Below are 19137 nucleotides of genomic sequence, written 5' to 3'. Positions count from 1 at the left end.
CTGCAGCCCGTGGGTTGGCTAGATCCTCAGCCGATCAGAATTTTGACCAATGATACTGATCGTCTCGGGGGATTTCAAGATTCTAATGCACGCTCCTCCTCTTCCTCTTTAATAAATTTTGAAGGACGTGCTGACTCCTTACCAATCTGCATTGCCATTCAAGGAAAAACTCCTGAAGGCTGTGTATCTACTTCTTATAGAACCTTCCTTACTGACGGGCCAGATAAGGTTAGTGCTAGCCATCGGTGGGTCTGGGAAACTCAAATGTTAACTCTTGGAGACAGCAACTATAAAGATAATCATACTTCTGTCTCCCATGTGCCCATTACTTTATGTATTCAAAAATATAGAGATCAGAATCAATTTTGGGACTCTGCCATTAATCGATTCCCTGCTTGGCTTCAATGTGGTTTCGCCAATGCAGCTTCTTGGTATCATCCTAAGGGATATGATTTAAAAATATGGGATTATTCTAACTCTAATTTTCAAGCCAATGTTTATGAAAATTATATAAATTCTCATAAAGATAAATTTAATCAGTATACATTTGTTTCTGATGGAGAGCCACTACGTCGATGGTTCTCTGTGGGGTTTGTTACTCCGATATGGTATGTGTATAATGGAAATATTACTCACTCTTTTCCAGATCTATTTAGATTAATTGCAGCTTCTAATATGTTATTAGAAAAGAGACCTAATCATACTCATAGTGACGCAATTGGTCTTAAGGCTTGTATTTCTTATCCTTTTGCGCTACTTTTGGCCCAATCATCCTTTGTTAATATTACTAAACAAGGTAATTCTTATTCCATTGTTTGCAATTTTTGTAAGTTAACTAATTGTATCACATCTGCTGAACCTAAAGATTTGGGCACTATGATCATTGTTAAAAGACCTCCTTATGTTATGTTACCTGTCGAATTGGGAGACGATCCATGGTATGATAATTCTGCTATGCAAGTGCTTTCAATTTTAAATGATCTTATCAGGCCTAAAAGATTCGTGGCAGCCTTAATATTAGGCATCACAGCACTCATTTCTATCATAACAACTTTCGCAGTAGCAACCACAGCTTTAGTACAGGAGATCCATACTGCTCATTATGTTAATGCTTTAAATAAAAATGTAACTGCAGCTTTGCTTGAACAAGCAGCCATTGATCGTAAGCTTGAAGCAAAAATCAATGTTTTAGAAGAAGTAGTCATTGCTTTAGGTCAGGACATTTCTAATCTTAAAACCACCCTATCCACCAGATGTCATGATAGTTTCAAGTCAATATGCGTGACTCCTTTACCCTACAATAGGTCACAATCTTGGGATAAAGTCCGTGCCCACTTACAAGGTGTATGGAACGATAATGATTTGACTCATAATTTAGAAGGATTACAAAAAGATATTTCTGCTATCAGTCAATCTCATTTGCAACTAGGAGGTTTACAAGATTTGGCATCTGAAATTCAAAAAGGAGTCAAAGCTCTTAATCCTCTTGATTGGATTCAATATTTCATTCTCCTCGGCATATTGGCATTATTGATCATGTTGGTTATATTTCTCTTTCCCTGTCTTCTCAAATGTCTTTTCAGTGCTGTTCGTCAAGTGAAGCAAGATCTCTTTGAGCTACATTTTAATAATAAAAAACGGGGAACTGCTCCGTCCACGGCCGTCACACCCGTGTAGCAAGATGCCGCTGAGGTGGAAAAACGGCGCAGGATTGGGGTTAGTGCTCTTCGGAGCGAAGCCCCAGGCACTTCCCTTTCAATCTGCATGTTATATGCATCAAAAGGCTCAATCTTGCTATTCCTCTTGGTGGCTTTGGGCTATGGTGTTTATTCTATGTATGTTTTGTGGTCTTCTTGTATCTTTTCAACAGATCATTTTGCCTAATGTCCGAAATACTCAAAATGAAACTAAAACAGCAACTAATGTGTCACATATGATTACTTTACGGAAACTCCTGGATTTTGCCCCTCCTGTGATGCAAGCTTGGATTACTGTGGTAGAAAAAGGAACTGAAGGAAAATCTTTGGGACAATTCCTGGATGCAGTTGAACAAGCAGAGTTATTCATAGATGTGGATGACACAGACCCCATTAAGGCTAAAATAGAAATGCTCAGGGGAAATCCTCACAGTAAGCCTAACAGTTCTACAGAAAAACAGCTCAGACGTTTGGCAATTCCCACACGTTGGATAGATGGGAAATGGTTACAATATAAATTGAAAGGAGGTTGGTGGACTCCCCCTAGACGTCCAGGGCCTAATCATTACCTACACCCCCTTCCTTATACGGGATGGTATGATGCACAGGGTCGTCGGTGGGTTAATTATGAGGGCCAAAGACGGGAATGGCATTCTCTCCCTTGGTCAGAAAGATTGGCACGTACTCGTAAACCGTGGTGTTTACAAAGTGAACAAGAAAGAAAGGAATTAATTGAAATGCTAGAACCTGGCATCTCTTGGCAAATCAGGGAAGCAGAGAGACAATTAGAAAGAGGACGGTATGGTTGGTTACATGCTCAGGACATTAAATATTGGACAGTGGTAAAACAATATTATATGGAAATGCTAGAAGGAAAAATAGCTATAGAAGACCACCCAGGGCTGCGGTAAAACACCAAACACTTAACAATAGGCCTGTGAAAGGAAGTTCAAACAGACATGTGGGTAATGGTGTGAGACTAAGTTCACGGAAAGTTATGTTCTGGCCCCTGCTTAAAAAACCACATTGTTATACCAAGAACAGCTCACTATGTAACAATGTCTCTGTACTTTTGCTTTACAAGATTGTATAATCTGCAGATGTCTGGTGATGTAAACCCATGCTAAATTTCCTTGATTGCATCTCTATATAAACCATGCACAAATCTCAATAAAATTACAGCAGCATAGTCTCTTCATTGAGTGTGTCTGTCTGTCATTTCCTCGCCGATTCCTGACTTCTCCTAGAGCCTTCTCCCTGGTTCTCCCGTGGTCGGTGGTCTCCGGTGGGCCAGTCTGCGGCATTTGTCTGTGATGGGGAGAAGGGAGGAGCAGCTGTTACAGGACGGCCACCTGGCTGCCTTGATTTGTGGTGTCCTTGAAGCCCCATGTTGGGCCTGTAGTTCTGGGCTTTGCCTCAGCATGTAGTCTCCTCTCTGCCTCCTCCAAAGTGCTGGGGAACTTTTTCCTTCCCTGATTTCCCTGTAATTGAGATTTGCCCTTTCGCCACCTGGGCATGAATTATTTTGTGCAGTGTTGTCATTCCCTGTCCTGCTGTGAGGTTTATCTATTCTGTTGATCCTAATTAAATAAAACATACTGTTCACCTAACTCCTGTTGCACCAAATTTTACCTGCCTGAAAGCAGAGTGATGGCCATCTGGGCCTGGTCAGGGAGCAGGGCGTTCCTGGAGATAGCGGGGGTGGGGTGGGGTGGGGGGTGGCAGGCGAGGAGCTGTGCCCCTTGGACTGGGTGAGGTGGGACTATGGAACACCAGCAGTATACAGTGTGTTTCTGCTTCCTGAACAAGAGGTTTGGTTTTGTCCTTAGCCCCCATGTGGCTGTAGGTTTGAATTTGGGGAGATGGGAGACAATCACCAGCTCCAGGGACTCCCCAGGGAGAGGACAAGGGAGGAGAGCAGGCTGGCAGGCTGGTGGCTGGAAGATGGAAAAAAGGGATAGTTTCCCATCACCTGAGGTGGAGGCTGCAGAGAGCGCTGGGTTCTCTGGGGATTCGCGAGCAGTACACCTGTTCTTGGTGTCCCAAAAGAGTGTCTGCAGATGCCCTGTTCCCCCCAGAGGGACAGTGGTCAGCCAGGGCCCTGGGCATGTATATTGGGAAGATTCAGGCCTTTACTGTTTTTGCCTTTGAATCTCTCAAAATCCTGAAAACCACGGAAAAGGGACCCTGGAGTTCCTTCATTCAGACGTGTGTGTGTGTGACTGGACCTGAACACTGCTGTTCTCAGGGAGCTCTCTTTCTCTCTCTGTGCCACATCCGTGCATCTTTAATTTCACACATCCATCTGCAATCTGGCTCCCACAATTTAGGTGTGTGGGTACTCGTTCCACCTGTTGGGGCCACAGAGAACCACTCAGGTTCCCAGTCCCCAAAGCAACCCTGTGGAGAGCTGGTCAGGCTGGTCCTGCCTTCCTCATGGGAGAGCACCTTGCCTGGCACAAGGCAGCCTGGGGGGGCCTCCAGGACCTCATGCTCCATCACAGATGAGGAGCCAAGCTGGGATTCTGGACTACTGTGTTTAAAAATAAAAGGACTTCTGAACTGAATGAGTGAAGGTGTAAACTGTTGAGGGAATGAACTGGTTAGCAAGCGAGTAAGTGAATGAATGATCAAGTTGTGGCTAATGAATTTCTAAGAGAAATAGCAAGTGGGTGAGCTCCCAGGCAGGACTTGGGCTCCAGTGGGTGTTACTCTCTCTCGTCTCTTCTACCCTCCTGGTCTCCCTCCGCCTTTTTTCCTGCTCAGGAGGTGAGGCTGCCAGCCCTCATGCCCCAGAGCTAGGGGTGGCTTTTGCCATCCTCTTCCTTCTCAGGTGCTCCATGTGGTGAGACGGTAGTTGCTGCTCACGGGGGGCCTTTGCCCTGTATGGTCCTAGGCTTGAAAAATAGTCTTTTAAAAATGATAAAAGCAATATGAGATTTTTATATTAATTTGAAATAAAACAGAATGCTTGACTCAATAAATTCCCATCCTGCTGCTTATATTCATCCTGCCACAGAGATTCAGGGGTCAGACAGGACATCCTTAACTGGCTTGGTGCTGGCCAGTGCTGGGCAGTTCAGCTACCATTGAGTGGCCTTCAGGACCCTCCTCATCTTTCAGGGAGGGTTTGCCCCAGGATTAGCACTAAGAGTGAGGGGTAGGGTCGGGAGAAGGAAGCAGGAGGGAGGAAATGGGCAGTGCTTTCAGGGAAACCTGCTTCCCAGAGTAAAAAACCAAGGCTCACTCTGAGCTGGCAGAGTGGTGCATGCTTATGATCCCAGCAAGTTATCTCAGGAGTCTGAGGCAGGAGGATTGCAAATTTGAGGCAAGCCTTGGCATTTTAGTGATGCCCTTAACAATTTAGCCAGATCCTATCTAAAAATAAAAAAAATAAAAAGGGCTGGGGATGTAGCTAGGTGGAAAAGCACCTCTGCATTCAATAATCCCCAGTTCTGTAAAAAAAAAACAACGAACAACCCTATCTCCAAGGTGAGGCACAAAATGCTTTGTTTTTCTTGTGGGGGATGGGTGTGGGTTGCAGGCAATGTGTTCCATGATCTGGGGAGAGACAGTGTCCTCTTTCAGTCTTAGTTTTCCTATCTCGAAATGGGATGGAACCAGTTGGATCAGCTGCATGTCTTATGTGCTATAGGATTTTAATTCCTGGAACACAAGAAGTGGCAAACACACAAAACTTGGGTTTTAAAATAATGCAGGCTAAGCTGGGTGCGGTAGTGCAGGCCTGTAATCTCAGCAACTCGGGAGGCTGAGGTGGGAGGATTGCAAGTTCAAAGCCAGCCTCAGCAATGGCGCAGCACTAAACAACTCAGTGAGGCCCTGTCTCTAAATAAAATATAAAATGGGGCTGGGGATGTGACTCAGAGGTTGAGTGCCCCTGAGTTTAATCCCAAGTACCCCCCCCAAAAAAGTTTCTTTTCCAAGTGCTGGGGCCACAGTGGATACATCTGAGTTGACTGCTCTAGGGCATCTGCTGCAGGGCAGCTGGGTTCTTTCTAGCCCTTTATAAGGTTTAGGGTGAGCAACAGATTAGGAGAGGCTTGAGGCTTGATGGTGATGTTTCCAGGTGTCTGAGAGGGAGAATTGGTGGTGATGGGCATCTTTGGTCCCAGCTGGGGGTGTCTCAGGCTCTTTGGCTCCAGGTGTTCTGCAAAGCACTGCTGGTCATCTGGGTGCTGCTATAATCCAGTGGTGACCAGGCCAGACACATATCCATCCAGAGTCACCAGCCCTGATCCCTGTGGAGGACACATGGAGGGACAGTCAGGACCTGGCTCTTTGGGCACCATGGGGCTCTGTCTTACTCTTGTCCCCTGTTCCTCCATGAGATTCTCACAGCAGCTTTCTGATTTACTTATCTCCGTTTCACAGGTGCGCAGACTGAGGCACAGAAGTCCCTTGCCCAAGGTCATACTGCTAGAAGTAGAAGAGCTGGGATTTGGGGGCAGGCCTTATCTAGGTCCAGAGCCTGAGCAGTCACCACCACCTTTATTTATAACTACTCTGTGGCTGTGAAGGACAGCAGAGGCCCACCTCTGGTTTGTATGAGACAGCCATGAATAAAGACACCCAGGGGGAGCCCTCCTTCCCACCCATTTGTCCATCCATGGAGTTCTGCCTTTAGGGCTGTCCATTTTCCAATCTGGGGGGGGGGGGATTGACATCTTAAAAAACAGTCCCGCTCTTTTCCCAGAGCACTAGCATCCTGGGTGCCCCCTTACCCAGAGCCTTTACAGTGGTACCTTTACACTAGACCTGGGTGTGTACACCTGTGTGTGTCAGTTTAAACACAGATGGTGCCTCCTACTCCCTGGCTACACTGACTCTCATTTCATATTTTCACGTAGCAGAGATTTCAGTTTTGGTTGCACAATTAAGATAATTGTAGGCACTCAAAAATAAATAAATAAATAAATAAATAACTTGACCTGGGCCCAGCATCTGGAGTCTTTGAGGAGGGGTTCCAGGTCAGTGTTTCTTTGAAAACTTTGAAAAATTCTGGGAAACTTGAATGTGCAGCCAGGGTTAAGGATTGTTGGTGAAAGAGTTAGCACCACGTGTGCATCACACATCTCCACATTACAGCCAGAGGGGCTCTATGGAGAGGATGCACCAGAATTATTGATTGTTTTAATGGAGTTGGGGATCAGACCCAGGACCTTCAGTACCCTAGGCAAGAACTGGACCACTGAGCTACATTCTCAGCCCTCTAGAACTTACAGTCATCTAGCAGTGGACATACAGTTGCTTTCTACTGTTTTACTGTTAGTGACAGTGTTGCAGTGAGCATCCTCAGGTATCCATTTTTGTGTTCTTGTTTGAGTATTTCTTAGGCTGGACTCCTAGAAGTGGAATTATTGGGTCTAAGTGTATCACTCCAAAAATTTGATACTTTTTTTTGTACTATGGATTGAACTCAGGGGGTACCTGGCCACTGAGCCATATCCCCAGCCCTATTTGATATTGTGTTTGGAGACAGGGTCTCATTGAGTTGCTTAGTGCCTTGAGTTGCTGAGACTGGCTTTAAATTTGTGATCCTCCTTTCTTAGTCTTCTGAGCTGCTGGGATTACAGGCTTGCACCACTGTGCCCAGCAATTTGGTAGATCTTTCTGAGTCACCTTGTGCAAAGGCTGTGCCGGGGAACTCTTCAACAACAGGGCCCAGGTGCATGGCACATTCCTCTGAACCCTTGCCCACCTAGGAGGTTTTCTTTCTTCTCTTTGTTTCTGTCATCCCCCACACCCTTTTTGCTTTTTGCCCATCAGGCAAGCAAGACATTGCACATTGTTTTTGTTTGTACTTCTTTTATTATTATTAGCAAAGTTGACCACTTTGGTTTCATTTCTTCTCTGGGCAGCTTGGCTGCACTGGGTGTAGGGCAGGCTGCACCCAGTAGGCATCTCTTTCCTTTGGTGAGTCCTTCAGTCTTTCCCCCACCTCCCTTGCATACATCCATTCTTCCATCTAAATCCAGAGCATCTTACCAGCTGATCTTAGCCTGGACTCCCAGGAAGATGCTTGAGAACCAAGAGGAAGCCATGTTTTCAGGGAGCCCATAGACTGGAAGGGTATGAGGCCTCAATCCCCAGACCAGACAGGGCAGTCCAGCATTGAGGTCCAGGCTTAGGGCTGGGGGGTTGGGGCAGTTGGGGCAGATTCTTTTTGATAGGGGAAATCAGGCAAAGCATACGGAAAGGCATTTTGTTTTGACCCTGAAGGGTGAAATCAGACCACAAGGAGCAGCTAACATCAGAAGAGCCCTCTTGGTACAGATGCCGGCCTGTGTTCTTTACAGGCAGGGTCTCATTTAATATTGGCACTAATTGACACTTAGGTGGGGCCTCGGGCTTTCTTTTGCATGAGCAACAATGGATCTTGGAGAATCCTCAGCTGAGCATTCTTCTCATATGGATGGTCAGACTTGCCCAGAGAGATGCAAGTCAAGTGTCCAAGGTTATACAGTGACCTTGAGGCAGAACTCTGCCTAAGAGAGGGGCAAGATGTGCTGTGGGAGCTTGCTGCAGCCACTGACCCAGGCTAGGACCCACTTTGGAGACAGCCTGGAGACCCCTAAACTTCTGGAGTGTCGGGCAATTCTGAGCAGATGGGTATGGGCTCCCAACCCTGCTCCCACACACACTTGCTGTGTTACTGCTGAGTCTTAGTTTATTTTCCTCCCTCCCGGGGGAAGTGTGAGGACAACTCCATGGAGCAGTGGTGGTGCAGGCTTATAATCTCAGTGATTCAGGAGGCTGAAGCAGGAGGATTGCAAGATCAAAGCCAGCCTCCGCAACTTATTGAGGTCCTAAGCAACTCAACAAGACCCTGTGTCAGAACAAAAAAATAAAAGTGCTAGGGATATGGCTCAGTGGTTAAGCATCCCTGGGCTCAACCCATAGTTCAAAACATAGAAAGAAATCTTAAGGGAGAGAGAGCTGTAAGTTGAGTAGCCATACAGAGGAGGGTTAGTTATTTCTTCTGGTGGGATCCCACTGCAGACTCTCCCATTCCCTCTCATCTATATCTATACTCAAAATGCAGCGCTGGAGATAATGGGCAGGAAACAACAAACTTTTAATCTGTCACCTGCTGGGTGACACCTAGCCCTCTTGGTGATGCCAGATTGTGCATCCCTCCTCATGTCCATCCTCTCACCCCCCAGAGGACTGCTGCCCATCTCAGGAGCCTCCTCGGCCAGGCACAGTGAAGCTGGTTGTGTGGGAGGGAAGGCGTATGCCCCAGAATGGGTTGCCCATGTGTCTGTGTGTGCATGAGTCCATGTGCTTGTGGCTATGTGTACTTGTATGTGAGTGTATTTGTGCTGGTGTGCTCATGTGTGCTCACACATGCATCTGTACATGTGTGCATAAGTTAATGTGAATGAATGTATATGAATGGCCTTGTGTGTCTGCAGCTGAGGGAAAGGACTTTTGTCATTACTTGCCCGGTTCAGAATCTCAGTACAGGGGCTGTGTTACTTTGGGTACAGTTTGTACCAAAAGTTTGAACTCCTAGGCTCATAGGTTTTCACCTGGGAGAATGCACATGGGTGAATTTACTTTATAAGCATTCATTAAAATAATTGGAGCATCTTCCGTGTGTGGAGCACTGTGCTAGACTCAGTCCTATAAAAACAAAGAAGCAAGTTCTTTCTTCTAAGAATCAGTTGACCATTTATAAAGCTGTGGTCGTGAGGGTGGTTAAAAAGTATTTTCTATGGCCAAATGCATTTGGCAAACACTGGAATAAACAATTAAAAAGTTTTTTAAACCTTTAGGTCTTCTCTGAGCCTTTAAAATGCTAATGTAGGACTCAGATATTTTTAGTAGTTTGTAATTTCCAAACTTATTAGATCACTCTTTGTGGAGTCCTCTTATCTTGGACACAGTTTGGGTTTCAAGGCTTTTAGAGTTGACATTATTTACTGGCTCTTCATTTGTTCATTCATTCAGCCCAAGTGTTTGCTGAGCACCTATTATATGCCAGGTATGCTCAAGGTGTTGAAGCTCCACAGGTGAGAAGACAGAAGTGTATTCTAGTAAAATTGAGTGACCCATCTACAAGTATATGGGTCCATTCATCCTGAAAAGCCAAACCTGGAATAGGCAGGGAATGGTGTGGGAGGCTTTCTGGTTAAGGCCATCCTGGAGGTGACACTTGAGCTCAAATGACAGGGGGGTTCATGAGGGGATTTATGGACCCAAAAGTCTTTGCAGTTGATGATTCGGAGGGCCTGGGAGGGGCTGGGGGATTTTGGGAAAGTCTGGAGAGAGGGCTCTCTGAATCTTGCCCTCACATTCTGGGAGCTCCTGCTACCAACTCAGTATCCTTTTGGTTTCCCTGGTGCAGTCCAGAAACCAGAGAGAGGCTTCCCCTGGTGTTGAGTCAGTTAAACGGGATTGTTGCAGGCATGGGTGCTTCAGGGTTCCAATCTTGTCCTAGGAACCTCAGTGGCTTGGCCCATTTCTCTGCCCTAGACCTATCTCGTTGTAACTCTCACCATGAAAGGAGGAGGATGACTCCTCCCTGGGCCTGCCTGCTGTGCACACCACCCGGCCAAGCACCTTACTTGTGTGCCCACGCCATGTCCCCAGCGCCTGGCACTGGACTCACATTCCTCCCACCCCCCATCTGACAGATGGGGGAATGAGTCCAGGAGGCTCCCCAGACCATTTCCGGAGAGGTCCGGCCCAGAATCCAACCCTTTTCCAAGCCAGGCTGTGACCTGAGGCTGGTGGTGTGTGTGGGGCTGCGCCTCAGTGTTGGGGACAACAGAGATTTCCAGGACGGGATAGCTGAGGCCCCTTAAAGCCTCCTGGTGCCTGTCTGCAGAGTGGCCCTGAAGGGTTTGGGTCCTGAGAGAGGAGCAGGAAGAGTGAGCGGGTGGGAAGTGGGGTAGGAGGAGGGGGATGGAGAAGCCGCGGGGGAGGGGAAGCGGGCAAGGGTGGGAGAGGGCGCAGAGCTGGGGTGGGGTGGGGTAGGCAGTTGGGTAGAAGTTGGGGGGGAGGGCGGTGGCGATGAGACAGAGTTGGGTAAGGCAGGGGAGGGAGCCTGGGGGCTCTTCCCGCCCCTCCACCTGGGTGAGCCCAGCTGGTGCTTGGGAATGCTGCTCCTCCTGGGCCCTTGTCTGCCCAGCTCTCGGGGGGCAGCCCAGGACCTCTTTGAGGCTGCTGTCCTGGGAACGCATCGGGTCTCCCCCTGCCCGGGAGGACTCCAAGGCTGCAATAACTCAGGGCCAGGTTTGGGCACAAAGCGGCAGTGGCAGGGGTCTGGCTGGGAAGGCGCAGGCTGCGTCACTTGCTCGCTCACTTGCACTGCCCTGGTGGGGCTGGCTTGTTCCGTGCTGCAGGGCCGCCTGCTCCTCAGAGTCTGGCGCCCCCAAGACTGCCGAGTCCCAGGCCCCGCGCTGAGGGGCACCTACCAAAGGGCATCTCACCCTCAGCTGGGCGCCGGTTGGTGGGCTGATGCCCCCCGCTGGCCAGATGTTCGCCTTGGGGGAGCCCTGGGGTCGCTGAGCAATGATTGGCCCTCAGATTTGGGGAGGAGTTAAAGGAGGCATGGAGTGCAGCCTGGACCATCCGAATGTATGGCAATAAAAATAAATGCACTTTCCAGGTCCTAGGGACTGTTCTGCGCACTCACTTCATTCATTCCTTAACATGCATTTCACAGTATCTATGAGTAAGGCCATGATTATCCCCGTTTTTCAGATGAGGAAACTAAGGCACAGCTAGGACCAGATAGGATCCGAATATAGGCCTCTCTGACTCCAGAACCATGTCCTCCCTGTAGGGTGTCCAGGCATGCATGGATGGCCTGGGCATCTGGGCATGGGGGCCGTTCTGAGTGCATTTGCACATGTCCAAGAAATTAAAGATAGGTTAGCAGGCAGATCGTAGTCATTCTGTGTTTGCCATTTCAAATTCATTCACAGGCTCCTTCCTCTGAGGGATATTCTGAGTCCGGGCCAGGCCTTTTGCTTTTGTGGGGTCTCTCTACCTTGGGGGAGCAGACAGTCAGTGGGGTGGGGTATGTGGCAGTAAGACCCCAGTAAAGAGTAAACAGTTCCACCAAGAGGCAATTTCTTGCTGAGAGACTGCTCTGCTTATCTGACTTAGACAGGGTCCTCGGGGAGGACATTGTAGAGGACATTAGTGCAGGATGAAGAGAGGTGACTGCTGAGGAAGGTGTTTAGTCCCCTCTGGCTCTAAGTGCCTTCCCCAGGGTTGCAAAGGAGAAGGAGAAGAGGAGGCTGTGGCCGCTGTCTGTAAGGCCCTTAAAGGATGAAATCTGGGGAATCTTGGGCACGTATGTCTGGAAGGGCAGGGACGAGTGCTGACTGGCTCTCCTGAGAGGATTGGAGCCCAGGTGAAGAAGAGCCAGGGCAGGACAGTGTTAGAGACTGCCTGGCATGGGTTGCATTGTGGGATGGCCCTCAGTTCATGCACATAGGGTCTGTCTGAAGAGTCCCCAGGGCAGGCCACCTGGACCTCGAGAATTGACCCTCAAGGTCCCCAGAGATTTTCATTGGTACCTGCGAGTACCAGGGAGTAGGTTGTAGGAATCTTTCTTATTTGTCTAATGAGGAAAGGAGGGCCACAGAGGCCAGCAGCCTTGTCCTGCTGCACCTGCAGCAGGGCTTGTGACCATCTGTCAGTTGGGACGTTCATTTCCTGGGTCTCTAGATCCCATGGAGAGGAGTTTACCAAGGCCTGCCTCCCCCTCACCCCAATGTTAGGGTTGGAGGTGGAAAGGAGATGCTGGTGGGTGCCCCATTACATGCACCTGAGTTTCTGAGCCTGGTTCTAGACTGAGCTACCCCCATCCAACCAGGATCTAGCTAGGTCATTAAAAAAACAGCTGCCCGCATGTGCCCATTGTATCCCCAAGTCCACTTTAATTGGGTCTCCAAACGGGCTTTATTGTGAATTTCCTGTCTGGCTCCAAATACCCATTGCTCAGGCTCTTCTAGGGGAATGGAGAGGGCTATGGATTCCCAGGACTGAGTTTTTTTTTTTTTTTTTTTTCCACTTGGACTTGCTGGGCGAGTCTGAGCCTGTCCCAGAACTTCTCTGTGCCTCTTGTCTTGCTTTATTTTTCTTAGGAGAGTCCCAAGTCTGCTTCCAGGGAGGGAGGTTTGACTTGAGACAAAGGGGACAGGACATTTATCTATAGTGCTCACTAAGGTGTACTCTGGGCCAGCTGCATGCTGAGTGCTTGATGAGCCATTTCTCATGAGCCCTATCAACAGCTCGGTGAAGTTGGTTCCATTATTCTCACCTGTCTGCAGTTGAGATGGCTTTGAGGGACAGCCACGGATCCAAGGTCATATAGGTGGCCTGATGCCACCCACCATGCCTGCCTGAGTCACTCCCAGGACAGCTTCTACATACCTGGTGAACCACTGACATCATGGTCCCCCTCCCCCAGGAGCTTGTCTTGGGGACAGATGAGCAAACAGTTATGAACTCTGAGGCTGGAGACACTGTGTTAACCCTGAGGAGCCAGCTGTGGCCAGCCCCACCCTATCCCCTACTCTGGGCCTGGCAAGCTGCTGAGGTTCAAGTGGGGGAGAAGCAGCTTGGACTGGTCAGTGGTGGGAGGATGAGGCCAGGTTCTGGGACATTTGAGTGGGTGCTGGGCTGGGCTTTACCTGCTTCTTGGTTTCTTGGCTACTCCAACATAGCAGTGTCCATCACTGGGCCCAGCTGGGCCAGCAACTCTGTCCTGCCATGTGGGAGGTGCTTACCTCTTTTAGGGACTTGGGGTGGACAGTCCTCTCTTTTATTCTGTCCCCTTCTATCCTATCCCCCAGGCCTCAGGAGCTCCACTGGCTCAACTTGGAAACTTGGATGTGCTTGGTGAGAGTGTGTGGCTTTGCTGAGGGACTCAAATTGGGGCCCTGCCTTCTGGACCTCTTTCTGCCTCTACCCAAACTGCCCTCTGGTCCAGGGCCTGGCCTGTAAGTCTGCATCATCTTCACTGTGACATCTCTGCAGAACGGGTTGGTGTGTGCCCCCTCCCAATCTTGCTTTCTCAGGCTGCCCTTCGTGGGGCACCCGTGCTGGCTGAGGGGCTCTGAGCTCCAGCCCTTCTCCCTCCTGAAGTCTAGCTAATCGGCCACTGGGTCGACCCTCTGCATTCTCTGCCCTCCGCCCGCTCCTTTGCTGGCTTCCTGGAACCCAGGGACCCTGGAGGTTTCTGGACCCTATAAAGTTGCCTGGGTGTTGTTGTTTTTTTTTTTTTTTTTTTTTTTTTTTTTTTTGGGGGGGGGGCATGCTGAGTGGAGGAGCTGGGAGCTGGGAGACAGGCCGATGACTGGGTCAGGGCCAGCCAGGGGTGGAGGCAGACACCAGCCCGTGTCTCCCTGGATCAAACTGTGATCCCCAGTCCCTTCCTCTGGTGGTCCAGGGCCTGGCTTCCCCACCCTCTTTGGCATTTCCTGTCTGCCTCCATTTCATTTTGCACCCAGGCTCCCCAGGGGTTCCTCTGGCGGGGGGATAGCCTTCTCTAACCTTTCTCCCTGGTGACAGGACCTGACTTGGCCTGACATGGCTGTGGTCCCACTGAGCCTGGGGTTTGGCTTGACCTCGTCTCCCTACATTTCTCCACACCCACCTTCTGGCTGGGCAGCGGGGTCCCAGCCGGGCTCCCCTCCAGGTCTGAGCCAGAGAGCCATGGTCTGAGATGCTCCTCAGAGACCCCTGGGCTGGGGCCAGTCATGCCTGTGGGCTCTGGAAGAGGCTGAAGGATTAGGGATGAGGAGAGGCAAGACTGGCCTTCTGGGGCAGGAGTCGGGACCCATGCCTCTCTGGACTTAATTCTGAGGCGATTTTGAGGACCTCCAAAGTCACAGCACCTCGCTGCTCTCCCCACCCCCCAGGCCCATCCCACACATGGGTTTGCCTTTCCAGGCATCCTCCCCTGGTCCCCTCCCCCTGGGTGCCTTCTTGAGCTCCTTGGGCCCCTCCCCCAGCCCTCCTGGGCGCCCTCCTTCCTCCTTGACCCACTTTAGTCCCCTGCTGCTGGGGGAGGGGAGCGCACAGCTGGCCGCTCTGATCCTGGCTGCCTCCCCCAGCATCCCTTGGGGCGGGCTCTGGATGGAGCCAGCAGGCTGAGCCGGCCTGGCCCCAGGGACTGGCACACTGCATGCTCCTAGTGACAGCCTCCTTGCCCCCTCCACAGACAGACAGTTCTGGACAGCTACCCCTGCACAGGCCCTGCGGAGGCCCTGCCAGGACCCAGCTCCGGTTCCCCCCAGCCCTAGAGAGCAGTGGCTTCAGAGGTTCCTCCTACCTTCTTGCCATGCACCATTCCCAGAGGGGAGGGGGGCAGGGCCAGGTCCTGGCCTCCACCCATCCTTCCCCTAAGTCTCTACTGGACAGCATGAAGCTCCAGTCAAGTCCTGTGTCTGCTGTTAATCTGTGTGACTTGGGGAGCTCCACCAGCCCTCTCTGGACCTCATCTGTGCATTTAGGGCATGGAGCAGATCACTGACGTTTACCAAGCCTCACTGTGTTCCAGGGACTTGGCTGTACATTGATGACCTCATGGTCCCGTGGGAATGCCATGAGCACACTTTCCTATTTGGAACGTGAGGCAACCGAGGCACAGTAAGGGGAAGAAACAAACTTTTGAGGTCACTCATACATGGGGTCCTGGGCAGCCTGATGGGTGACTTGTCTTCACTCTGCCATTCTCTAATTGATCCTGGCACTGGGGCTATTAACTCTTCAGGGACTAGGTCAGGGCCCTCTGAGGACTTGAGATGGGGGCTTCTCCTTGGGGGGCCATTTATTCTGTCCTGCTCAGGTGCCCTGCTGCCCTGCCACATGACAGACTGTGGGAAGGTGAGTCCCCAGATATCCCAGCTGGAGACACCCCCTCCCCCATTCTGAGTCCTAGTCCTGGGGTTCAGGGACCTGACTCCAGCCTGACTGTGCTCTCAAATGAACATCACCCCCAGTACAGGAGGGGTCCTTCTCCCAGCATGCCAGCTGCAGGGCCAGGAGCAAACAGGAGTTGCCTATTAGGACCACAGCAACCCTCCCTCCCATTTCCCAGCCAATGAGAAATGCAAAAAATAGGGTGGGTTGGCCCTAAGGGGCTGTTTGAATTTTGGAATCTGCACTCCCCTCATCTCCACATTTACCTTGACATGTGTCCTGTCTCTGGGAACCTTTTCATGTCACCTCATTGTCTTGCTGAATAAAAGAGGGGGTGGGAGGTGGGAGGGGGCTCTGGGAGCGAAGTCAGGAAATCTTTACTTATTTTCCTAATTTCCTCACTCAAATGTGTCTTGTGATTAAATATTGCTTCATTCTATCCTGTGTGCTTAGGTCAGAGGCCAGGTTTCTCTTCTGAACAGGGCATTGAGAGTATCTGGTCTTTCCATCTTGAGATTTCTCACTCCATTCCCTCTATTTCTCTTTTTTATCTCCCTCTCCTGGAAAAGCCATGGTCTTCCCTTCTGGAACCTATCTCCTCTAGAGAGAGCACATGAGTGGTGCCAAGTGTCAGTCAAAGTCAGTGACCCTTACAGTGCTCACTCAGTGGAAAAGACTGCAATAATTTGGTCATGCTGCCCTCCTTGGTCCAGGGTAAAGCACCGAGCAGATTGGGCAGTGGATATATAACAACAAGTCCTGTGTTCTTGGTCCTGGTCCTTCTGGCCTTGCCTGAGCCTGCACTCCATCACTGTGATCTTTCATGGCCCTTTACATGCCTGCCCTTGGGGGTGATTAAAATACTGTCTATCCTGAGCCTCCTAGCCATGGTCTCCTCTCCTTGTCTTCCTTTCCCAGGTTCATCTTGCAGTCATGCTTATTCAGGAACCTCCATGGCTCCTGTTACAGCTGGGTTAGGGATGGTCAGGGTGAGTCCACTCTTTTAAAAGTAGAAAGAGAAAATATCAGGATGTTACTGACTATGGAGGAAGAAAAACTTTAAATTGTCTTCTAAAACAGAGATAAAATTTACAGAGCTTACTGTATGCCAGACACGGGGCTCAATGATTTGTCCACCCATATCTCTCAGTCTTCCTGAAAATTCCATGAGGTGGGTCCTATTCTTCCCATTTATTAATAATGAATCAGCATAAAGAAGTTAACCTTGCTAAGCACATATGGTCTGGGTGTGTACCAGGGCCTTATCATTTTTCTTGCCCCTTTGTCTCTCTATGAGTTTATTGGCACCAAAACAAGCATGCTAAATGCAGAGTAGGTTTCCTGATAAATTCCCCCAGAAGCCAATCGGGTCACTCATTGCAAACTAATGTCTCTCAGGCCCAAAATGCAGCTCCATGGCTCCCGGGCATACCTTGGTTTTACAAGGATTCTAGTTATGTGGAGTCTCCCATTCATCCCCACAGCCTGTTCTTTGAACCCCAATACCACCATAGGATCCAGAACTGCATAAGGCCCACTTTGCATATGTGGAATGAGCAGGCGGATTGCTGTAGCAATTAGCCAAGGCTGTGGGGTGTGTATGTGGCTGGACTGGAAAACAGACCTAGGTTCTCACAGTTTCTGAAAGCCTGCAAGAGTCACTCACAGGCTACAAAACACTGGAAAGTGACATTATTTTTTAAGCAAAAATAGCCATTGGAGATCTAAATCCTGAGCTTATAATGGAACAGTGAGAACTCCATCTTTTGTTTTTCTACCCACATCTTTCCCAGGAGGTTATTTGAGGACAGAGTCCCACTTTTAATAAACACAGAATGATGGAAGTTGGAATTGCAATGCCTACATATATATAATTAGAGGAACCACCCTCATTCTTGTATTTTAGTCAATATTTAGATTCAATATATCTCAGAGCATTTGAGAGCCTTACAGTGACTATTAGAATCAACTGGGACAATGTAACAGAATTAGTTCATTGGGACTTACATGCAAGACAAATTTTAAAATGTCTCAACCTTATCATACCACTTGATTTTGATTATATTATCATTTCAATCCCTGGGTACCTTGCAAACGCTTTGGTCTTAACCAGATGTAATTCAAATATGGTCACTATTGGTGGTTATGGAACAATGCAACAAACCACAATGAGAAGTGACTTTTGGACATAGGTGAAGTCCAGCCTTTGGCCAATGGAATGGGTGATTCACAGTGCCAAGCTTAGGCACCCCTTCCCCAGGATGTACAATGTGAATCAAGTGGGAGAATGGTGAGAATGGCCTTAGGCCTGGGCCTAAGCAACTCCATTTTAAAAACTCCAGTTTGAAACCTGCAGTCTCACCAGGCACACCCACAGATCCCTCAAGTATGACCTCAGACAATTACTTCCCCTTACTCTGAAAAACACAGTGAAGACTCTGGCAGGCTGTCCTCTCCTGATAAGAAGATAAAGTGAGAAGATAAGGGTGGAGACCACCAGCAGATGGTTCTGACCCCAGGGTAAATGATGTCCTGGAGAAATCTGGTGGTAGCTGATAAGGATTGCAAGGGGGGTCATAAAGCCCCCAAATTTAGTGTAAAAATAGAGCTAATGAACAGGGATTCATCCAACTGAAACAAGGATGCACTTGGGCTTGAGAGCCTGGTGAGGAACTGGACTGACATCTCATTACTTATCATCATTCTCCTGACGAGATCCTCTCAAACTCTATAACCTCATCTGGATGGTGAGAGCCTCAACTTCTTTCTATGACCCTCTCCTCAACAGGTCATCCACTCCATGCCAGGAAAAACCTGCCTTGGTTATGGACCTGATTACTGTGAATCTTCTTCACATGATATCTCAGAATCAAATAAATTAAGATGGACTTGTTCTCATCAAGGAGACAGTATTCTAAAAGCAAAAGCAAAATCATTAAAAAGTATTTCCTGACTAGGTACCTGAAAAGTACTCTTTCATAGCCACACATTTACATAAGCCATAAAAAATAAGTAGAGCCCTGACCCAAAGTTTGGAGAATACATTCTGCATTTGGCTACAGTAGGAGTAAAATCACATTACCAAATTTCTGTACACAGATAAGGCTAAAGGACTACTGCTATTATGGCACTAATTCTGCCTTTTGTAAAAGATGAGGTTTATACAGCTGTTTGGTATCAAAAAATATTTTCAAATTCCCACAAGTACTGTGTGTGTGTGTGTGTGTGTGTGTGTGTGTTTATATGAGTGTAGTACTGATGGATAAACTGAGGGAATATTATTCCTGAGCTATATCTTCAATTTTTTTCTTTATTTTTTTAGTTTTGAGACAGAATCTTACAAATATGATTTCTTGTGTGCCCATAATTTTTAAGTACATATCAAGAACAAATATGCCTGAACCAAAGGCAAATCTTATCTCATTTAGGAGCCATGATTCATCGTTATTTTTAAATTCTCTTAAAAGTTAAGTAGTCACATTTTTTTTTTCAAAAAGGGGGTTACACACATATGGTGGCTCATGTCAGCAAT

General features: G+C 48.6%; 2 long non-coding RNA genes across 2 annotated transcripts in view; both read left to right on the top strand.

The window, feature by feature from the left end:
- LOC139706919 (uncharacterized) overlaps window positions 1-19137 on the top strand; it is a 52473-nt gene that overhangs the window by 15524 nt on the left and 17812 nt on the right. The window lies entirely within an intron of this gene.
- On the top strand, window positions 87-2895 carry LOC139706918 (uncharacterized). Its single transcript, XR_011708634.1, has 3 exons — window positions 87-228; window positions 1584-1716; window positions 1871-2895. It is a non-coding gene; the product is annotated as an uncharacterized lncRNA (long non-coding RNA).

This window comes from Marmota flaviventris, chromosome 9 (genome assembly GCF_047511675.1).
Source record: "Marmota flaviventris isolate mMarFla1 chromosome 9, mMarFla1.hap1, whole genome shotgun sequence".
NCBI lineage: Eukaryota > Metazoa > Chordata > Mammalia > Rodentia > Sciuridae > Marmota > Marmota flaviventris.
This window is presented reverse-complemented; position numbering and strand designations above follow the sequence as displayed.